This window comes from Neophocaena asiaeorientalis, unplaced genomic scaffold, assembly GCF_003031525.2.
Source record: "Neophocaena asiaeorientalis asiaeorientalis breed wild unplaced genomic scaffold, Neophocaena_asiaeorientalis_V1.1 scaffold152, whole genome shotgun sequence".
In the NCBI taxonomy this organism is placed as follows: domain Eukaryota; kingdom Metazoa; phylum Chordata; class Mammalia; order Artiodactyla; family Phocoenidae; genus Neophocaena; species Neophocaena asiaeorientalis.
Window position 1 is genome coordinate 1,673,712 of NW_020185338.1, and position 18,371 is coordinate 1,692,082.

General features: G+C 40.0%; 1 protein-coding gene across 2 annotated transcripts in view; it reads left to right on the forward strand.

The window, feature by feature from the left end:
* Positions 1 to 18,371, forward strand: part of RPS6KA5 (ribosomal protein S6 kinase A5) — a 174,909-nt gene that overhangs the window by 1,158 nt on the left and 155,380 nt on the right. The gene's annotated exons all lie outside the window — the stretch shown is intronic.

Consider the following 18,371-nt stretch of genomic DNA (forward strand, 5'->3'; position numbering starts at 1 on the left):
CAGCTGCCTGTTGGCACTGACTCTGAGGATGTCTTCGCGCCCCCTTCCCGCACAGGTGCCACATCTGTCACTGCATCCTGTCTAGGGTGAGAGGTGCGCCTTCCTCAGTGTAGGGTGAACGACGCTTAGTTTTGGAGCATGACTCACTTCTCCGCTCCTCAGCTTCCCTAGAGGGGGTCCCTAAGGTGCTGCGGTCCTGTGCAAGATGAAAGGGTGGCTTTCCCCCGGCCTTTTCAGGAGTCCAGTCTCTAGTGACGTAAAGAGGGATCGCGGGCTCTAGGGACTGAGTGCCTTTATTTGCAATCATCATGAAATACTATACTTGGCCTTAAATTTCTTTCAAAGGTCTCTTGAGAAGAAGGCTCAGTAAATTTGAAGCTCTAGGTAAAAGCGGCTAACTATACAGCTTAAGCGCTCACGTTCTGATGTTTGCGATCACTAGAGTCGTCCCAGGCTTTATACTTGTTACGTTATTCGTTATGGGTTGTTCATTTTGGAAAATGCTTATTCGGACTAATCAGTATAGGTTGGGTTTATATTTGTGGAGCCCAGTCTCCTATTAGAGATCCTTTTGCACTTCTGAACAGATAATACATTTTAATGAATTGTTCATTATTATTATTAAATGTTCTTGTGTTTATTAAGGCTTTTGATTCAGCTTCTTTGGCATATTCTTTTACTGTGTAGACACAGAGCTTAAATAGCAGGTTTCAAGTGCGTGCCTTGAAACAACCACCTTGTTACTGTTTTGGACAGATTGCAAAGTTAGATCTGTCACCTGTTCTTTTATTTTTTTGTTATTGCTGGTTAGCGTTACACAGAGTGCCAGTGTGGTGACTTAATTTAAGAGGGATGTCAAATGCATGCTTACTTATTTCAACATTTTTAAACATTGGCTTAAAATCTTTTTTTTTTTTTTGGTCATTGTGAATTTGTTATATATCTTGAGCCAGTTACTCCATAATTTTTTGGAGTTCCTAATGTAACCTGTGTATGTTTGGCTGGTTTGATTTTTCTCTCTCAATTTAATAGACAACTGATGTTTTCAAAGGGTTATTCAATAATTGATTCGGTAAACATTTATTCAGTATTAATATCTGATTTTTGCCAGGCTCAGTGTCAGGTGTTTTCTGGTGTGGAAATTTTGAATTTCTTTTTCTTTTCTTACATAACGATTCACTGATTTATGTATGTAGACTCGTTCTGTACAGCAAAAGCTACTTGAAATCATATGCTCGTCAGCAATTGACAGTGGTGCAGCAAGCAGATTTTTGCTAAATGACCAAGGAGCAACCTGCTTTATTAGTAGTCAACCGACTGCTCAGTTTCTGGATTTTGCAAACAATGCTGGTTTTTCAAAGTTTTTTTACAATGCTAGTTTTGTAGAAAACAATGAGAACTGCTTTATTTCCCCTTCTCTACTCTGTGAATCATCAGCTTCAAGCTTGCATTTTAGAAATTTTTCTGATGGATGGTGAGATTATACTGAATTCATTAGTACTGTTAACTGTCAAAGGAAATGAACAGTCACTTTGATTTATTGCTGAACGCTGGAACAACTGACCGGATATAGTGGTCAAAAACACTGTTAAAATATAGCTTGAAAGATTCTCTCATCTTCAGCCAACTGGGCCCCTGTCAGCACATGATGCTATAATAGGCACCAAAGTAATTTGATCTGATGTGGTCCCTTGCTTCTCAAAATGTGGACAAGCATATAGTCATATCAAGTCAGCAGCTGGCGATTGCCCGTTTGTGCTCAACATTGTATTGTCTGCTGTAGGATGAGTGAAGAGGCAACAAGTTACATGTAAGAACATGGAAAGTGTTCCAGTAGTGTAGACCAAGTAGCATGGCATCCCTGGACATGAAATTGGAAGACCTGGTTCCAAATCCCAGCTCTGCCAGTTACTAGCTATGTAGACTTGGGCAAGTCAATTCAACTCTTTCACACTCACTTCTCTCATCTACCGAGTGTGAAAATTGAATGAGACTGTTGGTTTGGTTGGCACAGATTAGGCGCTCAGGAGATGCTGTTTGCATGCAAATCTGAAGATCACAAGAGTAAAGGATTGATTAGATCAGTTAAACATTTCTTGACACTTTCTGTTTTCTAGGCTAAATGGTACTGATGATACAAAAAATGAGAAAATTTCTTGCCCTCTGATGGTAGGGGAGGAGGCCATGTAAACCAGTAATTAGGATATATTGTCATAATGTAATAATAGAAGGATATACAGAGTATAAAGTTAGCAAAGAAGAGGTTTAGGACTTCTAGGTTTCAAATCTAACTCTGTTGAACCACAGCAACAAAAAAGAGGGGGTACTATTGGAAGGGTTATCTTACTCATTTATTCAATAAATATTTCATTACCTCTTATGTACTGAGTTCTGTTTTATATGCTGGGGTTACAAGACACATGTGGTCTTCCCACTGAAAGGACTGAGTTGCATCAGGAATCCCTGGAACCAGAGACTGATGCTGTCTGAACTCTCTCCATGGTGAATCTTTGCTTCTTTGCTTGTCTCTATGTGATGGCTTCATTCTTCTCCACTGCTGTTCACCTTTTTCCACGTGGGAAGGAACATGGCTATTGACAGACCCCAAGTTTTATATCTTACAGCTCTCGGTACCAGAGAGACACTGCCTTTTTATCAGCTTCAGGTACAAAAATATTAGCGAAGGACTTTATTAGCTTGGCTTTGGTAAGGTGCCTACTTTTGGATTGTTCAACTAAGGCCAGGGAATGGGATCATGTTATACTAACATGACAGCTACTATGGTGAACATATGGATGGGGGTGGAAACTAAACTCTTAGAAGAGGAAGGGTTGCTGGGAAGACATTCCCTTAGATGTCTGTCATTAGGAGAGAGAGCGAAACACTGAGGGGAGGGTCAAGGAAGGGGTATTAGTTACCTATTGCTGTGCAACAAATTATGCCAAAACTTAGTGGCCTAAAGCAACATGATTTCTGTGGGTCAGGAATTCAGGAGTTGCTTAGCCTGACAGTTCTAACTCAGGGTCTCTCATGAGGTTTTAGTCGCGATGTTGGCCACGACTGCATTCACCTGAAGACTTGTCTGGGGCAGGAGGTTCCCTTCCAAGACAGCTCACTCACATGTTGTTGGCAGGATGCTTCAGTTCCTTGCTATGTGGACCTCTCCATAGGGCTGCTTGAATGTCCTCATGACATGACAGCTGGCTCCCCCAGAACAAGTGATTGAATGGGGAAGCTGCAATGTCTTTTTTTGTTAAACAGCTTTTTTGAGATATAATTTACATACCATAAAATCCACTTGTTTTAAGTGTACAATTCAATACATTTTATAGTTACACAACCATCACCACAATCTAATTTTAGAACTTTCCATCACCCTAAAAAGAAACGTCTTACCCATTTATATCGGTTACTCCACATTCCCACAACCCATCCCCAACCCTAGGCAACTGCTAATTCTGCTTTCTGTGTATTTGCCTAGGGACATTTCTTATTATGGAACTTTATAATATGTGCTCTTTTATCACTGGCTTCTTTTACTAAACATAGTATTTTCAAGATTCATCCATTTGTAACGTGTGTCAGCACTTCATTTTTTAAATTGACAGGTAATATTTCATTGTGTGGTTGTACTGTATTTTATCCATTCATCATTTGATTGACATTTGGGTTGTTTCAACCTTTTGGTTGTTGCGAATAATGCTGCTATGTACATTTGTGTACAAGTTTCTGCATGGACCTATGTTTTCATTTTTCTTGGGTACATATTAAGAGTAAAATTGTTGGATCACGTGGTAAGTCTATGTTTAACTTAAGTTTTCCAAAGTGACTGCACTGCTTTACGGTCCCACTAGCAAGGGCTCCAGTTCCTCCACATCCTCGCCATCACTTGTTATTGTAGGTCTTTGTGCTTATAGCCATTCCTAGTGAGTATGAAGTGGTATCTCACTGTAGTTCTGATTTGTGTTTCCTAATGACTAATGATGTTGGGCATCTTTTCATGTACTCATGGGCCATTCGTATATGTTTGGAGAAATGTCTATCCAGATCCTTTGCCCATTTTTTAATTGGTTAATTTGTCTTTTTTATTATTGAGATCTGAGTTATGTATTGTAAATACAGATCCCTTAGATCTGTATTTACAGATCTGTATTGTAAATATAGATCCCTTAGATCTGTATTTAGATATATGGTTTACAAATATTTTCTCCCATAAAGTGGATTATCTTTTTTTTTTTCTCAGTGATAACCTTAGAAGCACTATAGTCTTTAATTTTGATGAAGTCCAATTTTTTTCTTTTCTTTCTCTTACTTTTGGTATTGTATCTAAGAAATCATTGACTAATTCAAGGTCACAAAGATTTTATATCTGTTTCCTTCTAAGGGTTGTATGATTTTAGCTGTTACATTTAGGTTTTTGCCTCATTTGTTGAAAGGCTACTCTTTTTCCATTTTATTTTCTCAGCACTCTTGTCAAAAATCAATTGACTATAGATGTATGGATTTAGTTTGGGACTCTCAATTCAATTCCACTGATTTTTGTGTCTGTCCTTATGCCATCACCACACTGTCTTGACTACTGTAACTTTTTAGTAAGTTTTGATATTGGGAATTGTGAGTCTTCCAGCCTTGTTCTTCTTTTTCAAAATTGTTTTGGCTATTTTGGATCCCTTGAATTTCCACATGAATTTTAGAATTAGCTTGTCAACATTTCTGCAAAGAAGCCGACTATGATTCTGGTAGGGATTACATTAAATCTGTAGATCAATTTTGGGAGTGTTGCCATCTTAGCATATTAAATCTTGTGATTTATGAACATGGAATGTTTTTCCATTAATTTAGATCTTCTTTCATTTCTTTCAACATTTTGTAGTTTTCAGACTATATGTTTATACTTCTTTTGTTAAATTTATTCCTAAATATTTTATTCTTTTTGCTGCTGTTGTAAAATAATTATTTTCTTAGTTTAATTTTTGGGTCGTTCACTAAAAGTATATAGAGATATAACTTATTTTTGTATATTAATCTTGTATCCTGCAACCTTGCCTAACTAGTATATTAGTTCTAATGTTTTTTTTATTGGATGTCTTACAAGATTACGTCATCTGCAAATAGAGATAGTTTTACTTCTTTCCAATGTGTATGCCTTCTATTTAGTTTTCTTCCTTAATTGTCTTGGCTAGAACCTTCAGCACAATATTCAATAGAATTGGTGAAAGCACACATCCTTGTCTTATTCCTGATCTTAGCGGGGGAAAGCTTTAGTCTTTCACCATTAAGTATGAAGTTAGCTGTGGGTTTTTCATAGATACCCTTTATTAGATTGAGGAAATTCTCTTTCTAATTTGTTTGGGTGTTTTTAATCATGAAAAGGCGTCGGATTTTTATTTGCATTTAGGGAGATGATCACGTGGTTTTTTTGTTTGTTTTTATTGATGAGGTGTATTACATTAATTAATTTTGGAGTGTTAAGCCAAACTTGTATTCCTGGGATAAATCCCTCTTGGTAATGTGTATAATTCTTTTTATACACCACGCTGGATTCAGTTTGCTAGTGTTTTGTGGAGGATTTTTGTGTCTATATTCATAAGAGGTATTTGTCTCTAGTTTTGTTTTTCTGTGATGTCTCTGTCTGGTTTCCCCAAAATACGCTTGATTGATTTCTGCCTCCAATTAAAGATTGTACGTATTTGATTGCTGTCATCCATACTTAGGGTCTTCTAAGTAAAGGCTAACAGAGGTTGAGGGTGGATTATATTTCTGGCTCTGCCCCAAAATTGCTGTGTGACTTGAGATAAATCATTTCGCCTTTCTGAGCCTAAGTTTACTGATCCATAAAGTAAAGGTGTTGGACTGAGTTATATCCAAAGTACTTACCAGCATTAAGTTGGTCTTCAATGGAATTTCTATGGAAATCTTGGTATAGACAAAAGTCAGAAGTGCTGATTTACTTTAAAAGATAATTCTGTTTTGCCAGAGGATTCATGATTGAATCCCATTGAAAAAGAATTCCCTGATACTCTTTGAATATGATTCCATTTATAATGATTTTATTTATACTTAGCTTTTTAGGAACATAATGATTATCTACAAAAAGACACAGAAAAATTTCAGTGACAATCTTAGTTATCTGTGAGAACAACGCAGCTCTCCTTTTTATATTATACATGTATAAATATATTTTGTGTTTGTGTGTGTACTTTTCCCTTTTCTTCACACTTTCCTCACCTTGAGAAGAGTAGGCAGAACTTGTGCTCTATCTTTAGCTTTATAGGATACATTGGATGGTCAAAATATAAATAGGTTTTTGATAGTACCCTATCTTAATTCCCTAGAGCCTAGACTTATAAGAAAATCCCTTATTTCTACCATGAGTTTTAGAGATTAAGAAAATGATCTAGGACTTCCCTGGTGGCGCACTGGTTAAGAATCTGCCTGCCCATGCAGGGGACACAGGTTCGAGCCCTGGTCTGGGAAGATCCCACGTGCTGCAGAACAACTAAGCCTGTGTGCCACAACTACTGAGCCTGCGCTCTAGAGCCTGTGAGCCACAACTACTGAGCCCACGTGACACAACTACTGAAGCCCGAGTGCCTAGAGCCCGTGCTCCGCAACAAGAGAAGCTACTGCAATGAGAAGCCTGCCAATGCAATGAAGAGTAGCCCCCGCTTGCCGCAACTAGAGAAAGCCCATGCGCAGCAAGAAAGACCCAACGCAGCCAAAAATAAATTAATTAATTAATTTAAAAAAGAAAAGAAAATGATCTATTTGGGCAAAGTAGGTGACATCTCAGCCCTTAAATCAAGGGGGATTCAAGTATATTTTGCGTTTGCAGTCTATAACGGGGGCGGGGGCTTCGTGGGGGGAAGCTTCTCAGGTGACAAGTCAACTGTTGTATCAGACCCAACATTAACCTCTACTGCAAAGCAAGAAAAAATCATGAAATCTCAGCTTCCTGGAGACATAAGTGATCTGATGGGCAGGATTGAATTCTTACCCTGAAAAAGAAGATAATGCTTGGTGAAAATTCCTCTAGGGAAAATCTAGCATAATAGCATCATGTGTTGACTGAAGCTTCACAATTAAATACACTGTTGAGAGATGTCAGTCCCAAAATGCTGTGGGAGGGAGGGGTTGTCACAGTTTTCTCCTTTGAGCTCCTGTAATGATTTACAGATCTTGGTGCACCTCAGTGGTATGAGCACTCCTACATTCCTCTTGTTTTTCAGGGAAGATGAATAGGGTCTAAAATAGAATCTTGCCCTCATTTTGTTTGTCTCTAGCAGTGCCCGCATGGGTTCAACTATATCTGTTCCTCCAAAAAGTCAAGGAAGTTCTCTGGACTTTATACCTTCCTAAAGTTGTGAGTGAGCTGGCTAGTTCACTTTTTTTTTTTTTTTTTTAGTACTCAGTAGGCACCCTGCCCTGTGACTGCAGGGAGAATAGGGAGTTAAAGTTCCCGATTTTTGACACAGTACTTGGTATTGCAGTTTTACTTATTTCACACTCAAGTTTTTGTGGCAGTGTGCTTCTTTTTATATAACTAGTGTGTTCCTGACAAAACATTGTGTAAATAATATTTTTGTGTATCAAATTATTTGGAATAAAGAAGGTGAACTTGGTACTTAAAAGAATCCTATGATTAACTCTTGAAATAAAAAAACTTTTGATTAAGTTTTCCATTTGTGGCTTTACTGTTATTATGTAAGTTGGGCCTTCCATTGTTATTTTTCTGACACATCATTACAATTTGTAAATTGCAGGTAGCTGCAAACAGGTAAATAGAGTCTTGTGTGGTAGGCTGAAAAATATACCTGCCCCCAAGGTGTCCATGTCCTAACCTGTAAATGTTTCTGTACATGGCAGAGACCTTGCAGATGTGATTAAGGATGGGGAGTTATCCAGGTGGGTCCAATGTAATCACAGGGTCCTTACGAGAGAGAGGTTGACAGGTCAGAGAGAAGGTGTTGTGAGAATGGAAATAGAGGGAGAGAAGATGCAACAGTGGCATCAGAGATTGGACTGAAGCCATTACTGGAAGGGGGCCATGAGCCAAGGCATGTGAGCAGGCTCTAGACGGTGAAGAACAGATAGTCCCCTGGAGTGTCCAAAAGGAATGCAGCTCTACTGTCACTTGATTTTAGCTCCTTAAGACCTGGTTTGAGACTTCTGATCTCTAGAACTATAATAAGACAGATTTATGTTGTTCATAAACCATGAAGTTTATGTAATTTTTTACAGCAGCAATAGGGAGCTAACACATCTTGCTTAAGATTGGATGAACCAGGAGATAATTTTGCCTCAGGCTTGGGTAACTGAATAGGATAACAATATGAAGCCGTTAGTCATTTAGACAACTATTTAGTAGAAAATGGTAACAAATGTCATTCTTAATAGAAGTAGAATGATGTCGTCTCTAGGGAATCCCCAAGAAGACATTCCTTTCTGATCTTAGTACCAAGTCTAGCTGAGCTGCTTTGACCAGCTCTTCTGTTTTTCATAGGAAGGCTGTGAAGTGGATCCCTGGAGCAGACCTCTTTTATCAAGTTGGTGGCTAGAATGCTTCACATCTCAAGCCTACACCACATAAAATTGTGGTCTGGCATGCATCTTGAGCCTCTTCCTGGTGTCATTTTCTGTCCCTAATGTTTCTTCTTATTTTTCTTTCTTCTTTTCTTATGCTTTAGTTATTTTGCCTGAAGTCTTTTCTGGGCCAAGGCAGGAATTAGGTAAATATATAATTAAATGCATTTATATACAAACACATAGATACAAACCATGAGTAAGATGGACAATATGGAAAGATATTTGACTTTCTACCCAGTATTTTGCTTCTTAAATAAAATCTTTGTTGTGATGTTCGTGCTATTTTTATATTTCTTCTAAAAAGAAAAAAAAGTGAGGTCTCCGATTAATTAACACCATTTTAGAGTTTTTTAAAAACACATAATGAGAAATCAATAAAATCAAGGCATACTTTTAAAAAGAAATTTTATTGGCAAGATGGTGGAAGTCATACACAGGGCTGTCTTTGTACCAGGCAGTTTTCTACATTAGTGGAATATCCCATCATTAATAGGAAAATTCAGTCAACTGAAGTACTCTGTCCTCAAACCACTTCAGTACTGGAGTGGAATTACATGTTTTTCCTAAAGGAAAAACTATTTAAAATATATAATAAGGATAATGTTGCACTTCATATCTAAATGAATGGTGTTGCATTAAGAGGGCATGAACACTTAGCAGTAGATTTGCATTAACCCTTTCCCATGAAGTTGCCCATTTTTCCTTTATACCACTGTCCTTTGTTTGTAGGGAAACATCATAATTAGGGCTAGAGTAGGACAAATCTAATGGGCACACACAAATCAAACTTGTAACTTTGACATAGTTTTGTCATGTATAAGTTGGGCAAAGCAGCCACGGTTTTATTCATCCATTAAGGATTTGTTGACACTGTGTGCCTGGCACCATAGCAGATGCTGGGTTTTAGCAGGGAACAAATTAGACATGGCTTCTACCTTCATTGAACTATACCTAAGAGAAGGACCTTAAATACATAATCATGCAACTAACCATATGATTGCAATTGTGATAAACGGTGAAGAAGTACAGGTTCTATGAGAGAGTCTAACAGGGTGGCCGGGCCTCAGGGGATGGGTGAGGGAAGTGGGAATGTTCGAGCTCAGGCCCTGGCTATCATGGGGTGAAGAGTAGGGGGGGCAGTTAAGCATTTCTGACAAAGGAAGTAACACAGATGGCCCTGAAGTGGGAAATGGCTTGGCACCTGGGGTTACTGGAAGAAAGGCCTTTGTGGCTTGAGCATCGTGTCCAAGCAGGAAAGTCACAGGAAATGGGGCTGAGAAGGTAGCCAGGGCTCTTCGTGCAGGGTTCTGTAGGTGACGATAAGGCATTCAGGCATTATCCTGAGTGCAGTGTGAAGCTGTTGAAGGATTTTTCAGAGATGAGTTTTGTACTATAAAAAATGACTCCCTTGCTGTGAGGAGGATGGAAGGAAAGATTGTCTGAAGGGAGACCAGTTAGGAGGCTATTGCTGAAGTTCAGGTGGAATATACAAGTTTGGATTGGGTAACAATTAGAGATTAAGAATCATGAATATATTTGAGATATATTTAGGAGACAGAATCAGCAGAACTTGGTGTGGTAGCGATATGGGATTTTCAAGCTGGAACAAACATATGTTTGAAGGTACCATTTGTTCAAATGGTGTATTAATTTTCAGTGGCCGCATAACAGATCGCCACAAACTTAGTGGCTTGTAATAGCACCCATTTATCAGCTCACAATTTGGTAAGTTAAAATTTTCCATGGCATGGCTGAAATTAAGATGGTAGCCAGACAGAGTGCTTGTCTGGAGGCTCTGGGTGAAAGTCCACTTCTAAGCTCATTGCTGTAGTTGCCAGATTTGCGTTCCTGTAGTTGCCAGATTTGCGTTCCTGTAGTCATTGGTCTGAGGTCTCAGTTTCCTCAATGGCTGTCGGCCGGGGGCCTCCGTCAGCTGGTAGAGGCCATCTGCATTCCTTCTCATTTGGCCCCTCCATCTTCAGGCATCACAGGTGTGTCACATGCTTCCCGTGCGCTGACTCTCTGACTTCCAGATCTTCTCTGGGCTTCATGTGATTAGGTCAGACTACCTAGACGATCTTCCCATCATGAGGTCAACTGAGTTGGGACCTTAATTACATCGGCAACAAAATCCCTTTATCCTACCCTTTATCCTAAGAGTGATATTTCATCATATTCAGTCACTCAAGGGAAGGAGGTCATGCAAAGGGTCATTGGGATCATCTTAGAATTCTGCCTTAGAACTCACAGATGGTGAACCAGGGGAGTTGCATTTGGGGTGGGCGGAAAAGATAGGACCCAGTTGTATACAGGTCAAGTTTTGAGCTACCTTTGACATATTCTAATGGACACATATGGTAATAGTAATCATGGTAATGAAACCTTGTTATGTGCTACAAAGGATCAATAGGTGCTTTTATCAACTCACTTAATCCACACAATCACTTATGAAGTAAGTACTGTTATTATTATTCTAATTTTACAGATGGGGAAACTTTAAAGGTCACCAACTTGCACAGGATCACCCCGGAAGTAAGTAGAAGGACTAGTTTTGAAGCCCAAGTGGTCTGCCCCCCAGGTTCATCTAAACTATTGTGCTTTCATTCATCAGTGGGACATGGGTCTGGAGCTCAGAAAAGATGTCTGGGCTGCAGGTAGAAATTCTAGCATCACTGGCATTTAGATGACTTTTAAAGCCCAGGTGTAGAGAGATCATCTTAGGAGAAATTGTCAAATGGAAAAAGGAAGAGGACTCAGAACTGGGCCCTGAAAACTCCAAACTGTAGAGTACGGATCGGAAAGGAGTTGCTGAGAAAGAATACAGAGGAGGAACAGCCAGAAAAAAACCCAGAAGAAAACCTAGAAAAGTTGTGGTGTTGGGGAAGGCAAGGAGGAAAAAGTGCTTCAAAGGGTATGTGTCAGATTTGACGGAGCAGCTAATGACCTTATCAAGAGCAATTTTAGTGGAGATTTGGTGGGAGAGGCCAGATTGGAATGGGTTGAGGAGTGGATGCAAGTGAAAACTTTTGAGAGGCTTGGTTCCGACTTAGCCAGAGGGGAATGTGTGGTTCAGGGGGAGGGTTATTTTTTGTTATTTTAAGATGAGTGATGCTAGAACACATTTAGTGTGAATCCATTACAGAGAAAGAGAGAGAGGGAGAAACAGAAAGAGATACTGAAAATACAAAACAAGAGGGGATAGCTGAGGGCATCAAGGTCCCTGAGAAGGGGGACATGGGGATCGGAGAGGGGCAATTGGCCTCTGCTAGGAGAAGGCCCATTGCTTCTATTATGATAAGGGAAGAGGGGGCGGATACAGGTGCATTTGTAGATTTGGTGGCAGGAAGATAACGGGAGTTTTGAGCACATGGATTTTTTGTTTCTTCTTTGAATTGTGAAGAAAGGCAATTCTTTATTCAAGAAGAGAAAAATAGCTTCATTGTTTTAAAACAGTGTTATTCTGGCCTTTAAATTTTTTTTAGATAAAGAAAAACACAAAAAATTGACACAGAATTCAATAATTAATTAATTAATTAGTTTTGGCTGCACCAGGTCTTAGTTGCGGCACGTGGGATCTTTGTTGCGGCATGCATGCAAGATCTAGTTCCCCGACCAGGGATCGAACCCCGGACCCCTGCACTGGGAGCACAGAGTCTTATCCACTGGACCACCAGGGAAGTCCTGACACAGAATTCACGTACTATAAGATGAAAGTTTATGGTAGAATGTTGTAGAACAACGTACAGAAAGAGGTTTTCAGGCATAGCCATTGAAATGCTTCCGTGCTTTCCACAGAGGTCATTCCCTGAACATGTTCTCTGGATCATGCCAAAACTCTTAGTAAGCATAATGTTCTTTTTCTTCTTTTTGAAGTGTTTTATATTTAGTTCAGTTCTTCTTCCTAGTTAAATTTATTTGGTACATGTATTGGAAGAAAAGCCTGTTTGTTATTGCTTTATAAGCATTTCTTATTGACTCAGTTTTCATATTGGCTCAATCATGTAATTGCAGAATCAATTGGATAAGTAAACACTGCTGTTTATACACTGAAAGTACAGTGAGTCTTAAGGGCAAGTGACCCCAGCAATAAGAGAAAAAGTGGGCAGCATTGCTTTAAAGTACACAGATATTAAATATAACTTTGTTCTGCCTCCAGCAGAATGTTGTCCAGAGACATGGTTTGAGGCCCAACCACAAATCTAAACAGCTTCAGAATAGCTTACCACAGCGCAGTTAAAAGGAAACTAATGTGCTAGCCACTTAGCTTAGTTTCAAGGTCTCACGTAGTCCTCAGGATGGGGCTAACTGGACCCTGCAGACGGGTTAAAGATTTTAGATTTCCGAGTTGTGTATGTGCTGTCAGTACAATGCTGGACACCCCCAAATGAGAGTTTATCTGGTAAAGTGTTTTATAAATTATTTCTCCCTGACAAAAAGGGAAAAAAGAACTGAAATAGCAGAGAAAGATTTTTTTCTCACTGCATACAATTGTCACCTTTTGACTGAAACTAAATTAGTCCAAGATGCTTATGTTTTTGCAGTGTTCAGTAAGAAAATGCAAGGTTTTACAAGAAAAGTTATTTTACAACTTCATTGGTTTGGTCCCAGTAAATTAGATGCTAACTACGTATTTCCTAGTTGGTATGTGAAGAACAAATCCAGGCATGTTAAATGAAGATGATTGAGTCATATTGTGCTCTCACACCTCTTTTTGAAATCTTCAGAGAACTCACTCTATTTTTTCCCCTCTTTCCCTGATCCTCAGGCTCCTCTTCCCACAAACACAGTTGAACCATCTTGTTAACAACAAAAAAAATCCTCCGTGGCTCTCTAGTTTTTGCTATCATTCCCTTTCCCACCAGATGTTGAGAGAGCAGTTTATACCAGCTGTTTCTGCTTCTTTATCTTCTGTTCACTCTTTGATGTGCTGTACTATCAGGCTTCCAACTCAATCTCCCCACCAAAAGTGTTCTCTCTAAAGTTACTAATGTCTCCCGGTTCTCATAATCTGGTGGAAATGTCTCTGCTTAATCTTACTTAACCCCTTTAGAGTGGTTGGCACTTGAGCATGGGCTCTGCCCTTCCCTTACCCAGTGATACTGTGCTCCTCCTCCTGGCTCTGCTCTGTCGCTGACTGCCCCCCCTCCCTCTTTCACTGGCCTCCATCCCTCTGCTTGTCTCTTACATACTGGTAGTCTCTTGTCAGCCCTCTTTTCCTCTAACTCTGCATATACTCTTCCTGGGAAATCAAATATCATGGCTTGAACTACCATCTAAGGCTCTATTTTCAGCTTAGGTCTCTTTCTTGAGTTCCTTATCAGTTACGCCCAACTGCCTACTGAATGTAAGACATCTGGGTAGCCTTCAGGAACCGCATACTCTCATGTTGAAGGGTGCTTTTTCCTCCAACTTTGCAGGTTTTAATCCTGCCAGGACCCTAGCTACCATGACCAGCTTGCGGGATCTTGGTTCCCAGGCCGGAGGTCAGGCCCGAGCTCTTGTAGTGGGAACTCTGAGTCCAAAACGCTGACTAACAGAGAACCTCAGAGCCCAGGGACTATTAATCGGAGTGAGACCTCCCAGAGACCCTAATTTCAGCACCAAGACCTGGCTCTATCCAACTTCCTGCAAGCACCAGTGCTGGACGCCTCAGGCAAAACAACCAGTAAGACAGGAATACAGCCCCACCCATCAAGAAAAAAAAAAATGACAAACAAATATGTTACAGACAAAGGAGCAAGGTAAAAACTTACAAGACCAAATAAATGAAGATGAAATAGGCAACCTACCTGAAAAAGAATTCAGAGTAATGATAGTAAAGATGATCCAAAATCTGGGAAACAGAATAGAGAAAATACAAGAAACATTTAACAAGGATCTAGGTGAACTAAAGAGCAAACAAACAGTTATGAACAACAGAATAACTGAAATTAAAAATACTCTAGAAGGAATCAATAGCAGAATCACTGAGGCAGAAGAATGGATAAGTGAGCTGGAAGATAAAATGGTAGATATAACTGCCAGGGAGCAGGATAAAGAAAAAAGAATGAAAAGAATTGAGGATAGTCTCAGAAATCTCTGGGACAATATTAAACGCACCAACATTCTAATTATAGGGATCCCAGAAGAGAAAAAGAAAGAGTCTGAGAAAATATTTGAAGAGATTATAGTTGAAAACTTCCCTAACATGGAAAAGGAAATAGTCAATCAAGTCCAGGAAGTGCAGAGAGTCCCATACAGGATAAACCCAAAGAGAAACATGCTGAGACACATACTAATAAAACTATCAAAAATTAAATACAAAGAGAAAAATATTAAAAGCATCAAGGGAAAAGCAACAAATAACATACAAGGGAATCCCCATAAGGATAACTACAGGCCAGTATCACTGATAAACATAGATGCAGAAATCCTTGACAACATACTAGCAAACAGAATCCAATAGCACATTAACGGGATCGTCCACCATGATCAAGTGGAGTTTATCCCAGGAATGCAAGGATTCTTCAACATATGCAAATCAATCAATGTGATACACCATATTAACAAATTGAAGAATAAAATACAGTAATCAAGACACTATGATACTGGCACAGAAACAGAAATATAGATCAATGGAACAGGATAGAAAGCCCAGAGATAAACCCACGCACCTATGGTCACCTTATCTTTGATAAAAGAGGCAAGGGTATACAATGGATAAAAGACATCCACTTCAATAAGTGGTGCTGGGAAAACCGTACAGCTACATGTAAAAGAATGAAATTAGAACACTTCCTAACGCCATACACAAAAATAAACTCAAAATGGATTAAAGACCTAAATGTAAGGCCAGACACTATCAAACTCTTAGAGGAAAGCATAGGCAGAACACTCTATGACATAAATCACAGCAAGATCCTTTTTGACCCACCTCCTAGAGAAATGGAAGTAAAAACAAAAATAAACAAATGGGACCTAATGAAACTTAAAAGCTTTTGCACAGCAAAGGAAACCATAAACAAGACGAAAAGACAGCCCTCAGAATGGGAGAAAATATTTGCAAACGAAGCAACTGACAAAGAATTGATCTCCAAAATATACAAGCAGCTCATACAGCTGAATATTAAAAAAACAACGCAATCCAAAAATGGGCAGAAGACCTAAATAGACATTTCCCCAAAGAAGATATACAGATTGCCAACAAACACATGAAAGGATGCTCAACATCACTAATCATTAGAGAAATGCAAATCAAAACCACAATGAGGTATCCCCTCATACTGGTCAGAAAGGCCATCATCAAAAAATCTACAAATGATAAATGCTGGAGCGGGTATGGAGAAGAGGGAACCCTCTTGCAGTGTTGGTGGGAATGTAAATTGATACAGCCACTATGGAGAACAGTAGGGAGGTTCCTTAAAAAACTAAATATAGAACTACCATACGACCCAGCAATCCCACTACTGGGCATATACCCTGAGAAAACCATAATTCAAAGAGTCATGTACCACAATGTTCATTGCAGCTCTATTTACAATAGCCAAGACATGGAAGCAACCTAAGTGTCCATTGACAGGTGAATGGATAAAGAAGATGTGGCACATATATACAATGGAATATTATTCATCCATAAAAAGAAACGAAATTGAGTTATTTGTAGCGAGGTGGATGGACCTAGAGTCTGTCATACAGAATGAAGTAAGTCAGAAAGAGAAAAACAAATACCGTATGCTAACACATGTATATGGAATAAAAAAAAAATGGTTCTGATGAACCTAAGGACAGGACAGGAATAAAGACGCAGACGTAGAGAATGGACTTGAGGACACGTGGAGGGGGAAGTGTAAGCTGGGACAAAGTGAGAGTAGCATTGACATATACACACTACCAAATGTAAAACAGATAGCTAGTGGGAAGCAGCCGCCTAGCACAGGGAGATCAGCCAGTGCTTTGTGACCACCTAGAGGGGTGGGATAGGGAGGGTGGGAGGGAGACGCAAGAGGGAGGGGATATAGGGATATATGTATGCATATAGCTGATTCACTTTGTTATACAGCAGAAACTAACACAACATTGTAAAGCAATTATACTCCAATAAAGATGTTAAAAAAAAAGTATATGGGAGGATTGTGTAGGTTATATGCAAATACTACACCATTTTATTTAAGGGGTTTGAGCATCCTCAGATGATTTTGGTGGAGGAAAAGGCTCCTGGAACCAATTCCCCTGTGAACACCAAGGGACGACTCTAAATGCTTCTCTGTATTGATCCTAAAGTGGAGAATTCTGAGAGGCATTCCGTAAGTTCCTCAAAAGGTCCACGTTAGATTGAGTTGATAATGCATCCTTGTATTGGCTTTTTCTTTTTCTCTCTTTCACTCTCCTGAGTTCTTCCTCCCTCCTTCTCACTAGGATTACCTTCCAAATAAACCGCTTGCACGTGAGTCCCGGCTAAGAACTTCTAGAACTGCAGTATCTAAAGTGGCTCTAGAAAGCATACCTTGGACGGGACATTGGAGTGGATCACCTACGGGTGAGACTGTAACAAAGACACATTGCTGGCAGTAGTGGGGGGTGAGAACCTCGGCACAGGTGAGAACCTGTGACAGAACAGTTACTAAGACCCCCACTGCAGGGCCTGGGGATTGGGACTAGCCCCGCATGGAAGGTTAGTGTTGGGTTATGCCATGGCTCTGGGACTTGAGTGGTATGGTAATTGGAAAGACTGAAGTTGACTGACCTATTTTACCTTTGGAAACCTTGAAAACAAGAAAATGGCAGACTTAGATCAGCTAGTCATCAGTGCAGGGCACGCTGGGAAAAGAGGGCCTCTGTGGCAGCATTTGAGAAGCACCTCATCGCCTGCAGCCATAGGACAGATGATGCTAAAAAAGGAGGCCCAGGATTTTGTCCTAAGGGCAGTAGAGCTCTATACCTTCTTTGGGTTTTTCTATACTGTGTCAATTGAGCTACACTGGAATTCCATTTCCCTGAACTCCCTTCTGGGCTCTGGACATTTTGAGGGAGATTTAAAGGCGGAAGCGAAGCAGCAGCCATATTTCTTTTACATATGAAGGTTGGTACTAGACTCCCACACATTGTTGTTGATCTGCTGTGTCATACTGTTGGTGTAGAGCTTTAGCCAGGCTTCAGCTCTGGCCAGGCTTGCAGCTCCTTTAGCTCCTGTTGGATCACCTCCATCAGCTTCTTAGAATCCTGGGCCAGCGTGTGGAGCTTTTCGGCAGTTACCTGCATCATCAGAGTTGGAGGCACATAGGTAGTGAGAGACAGACGTGGGTTCTTATTTGGTTTCATGGGTTCCAGATTGTCTTTGGGATTCCAGTTTCTCTTTGCTCCGTTCCACCTCTTATCCATCTTTCGTTTCCAACTGTCTGCCCTGATGTCTTCAGGCTCGGCTCTAGATGCAGAAGCAACAGTCTTACATAGACTGTTTACCTCCCATACCTGTGTGAGGTCAAACTGCTGTATAAGTTACTCATTCTATATGGTTCATAGTGGTTCTGCCTCTCCTGTACACTCTTGATAGGTATTCATGGCTTAAGTCAGTGCCCCAATGAGTAGGACCCTAAGATCTCATATGGGAACATCTGGGTGGATAAGCCTGAGAATCTTGAACCCCTGAATTTCCCTGCATCCTCTGGACAGGCAGAGTCAATGCCTTGTTAGAAGAGAACAGCCTTCTCTTGTTTGGAGACCATGCAAAGATCCCATTGAGGTGGATGCCTCTCAAGGTGATGCACATTCTCCTTAGAATATGTCCCATCCCTTATCTCTGTTGCTTC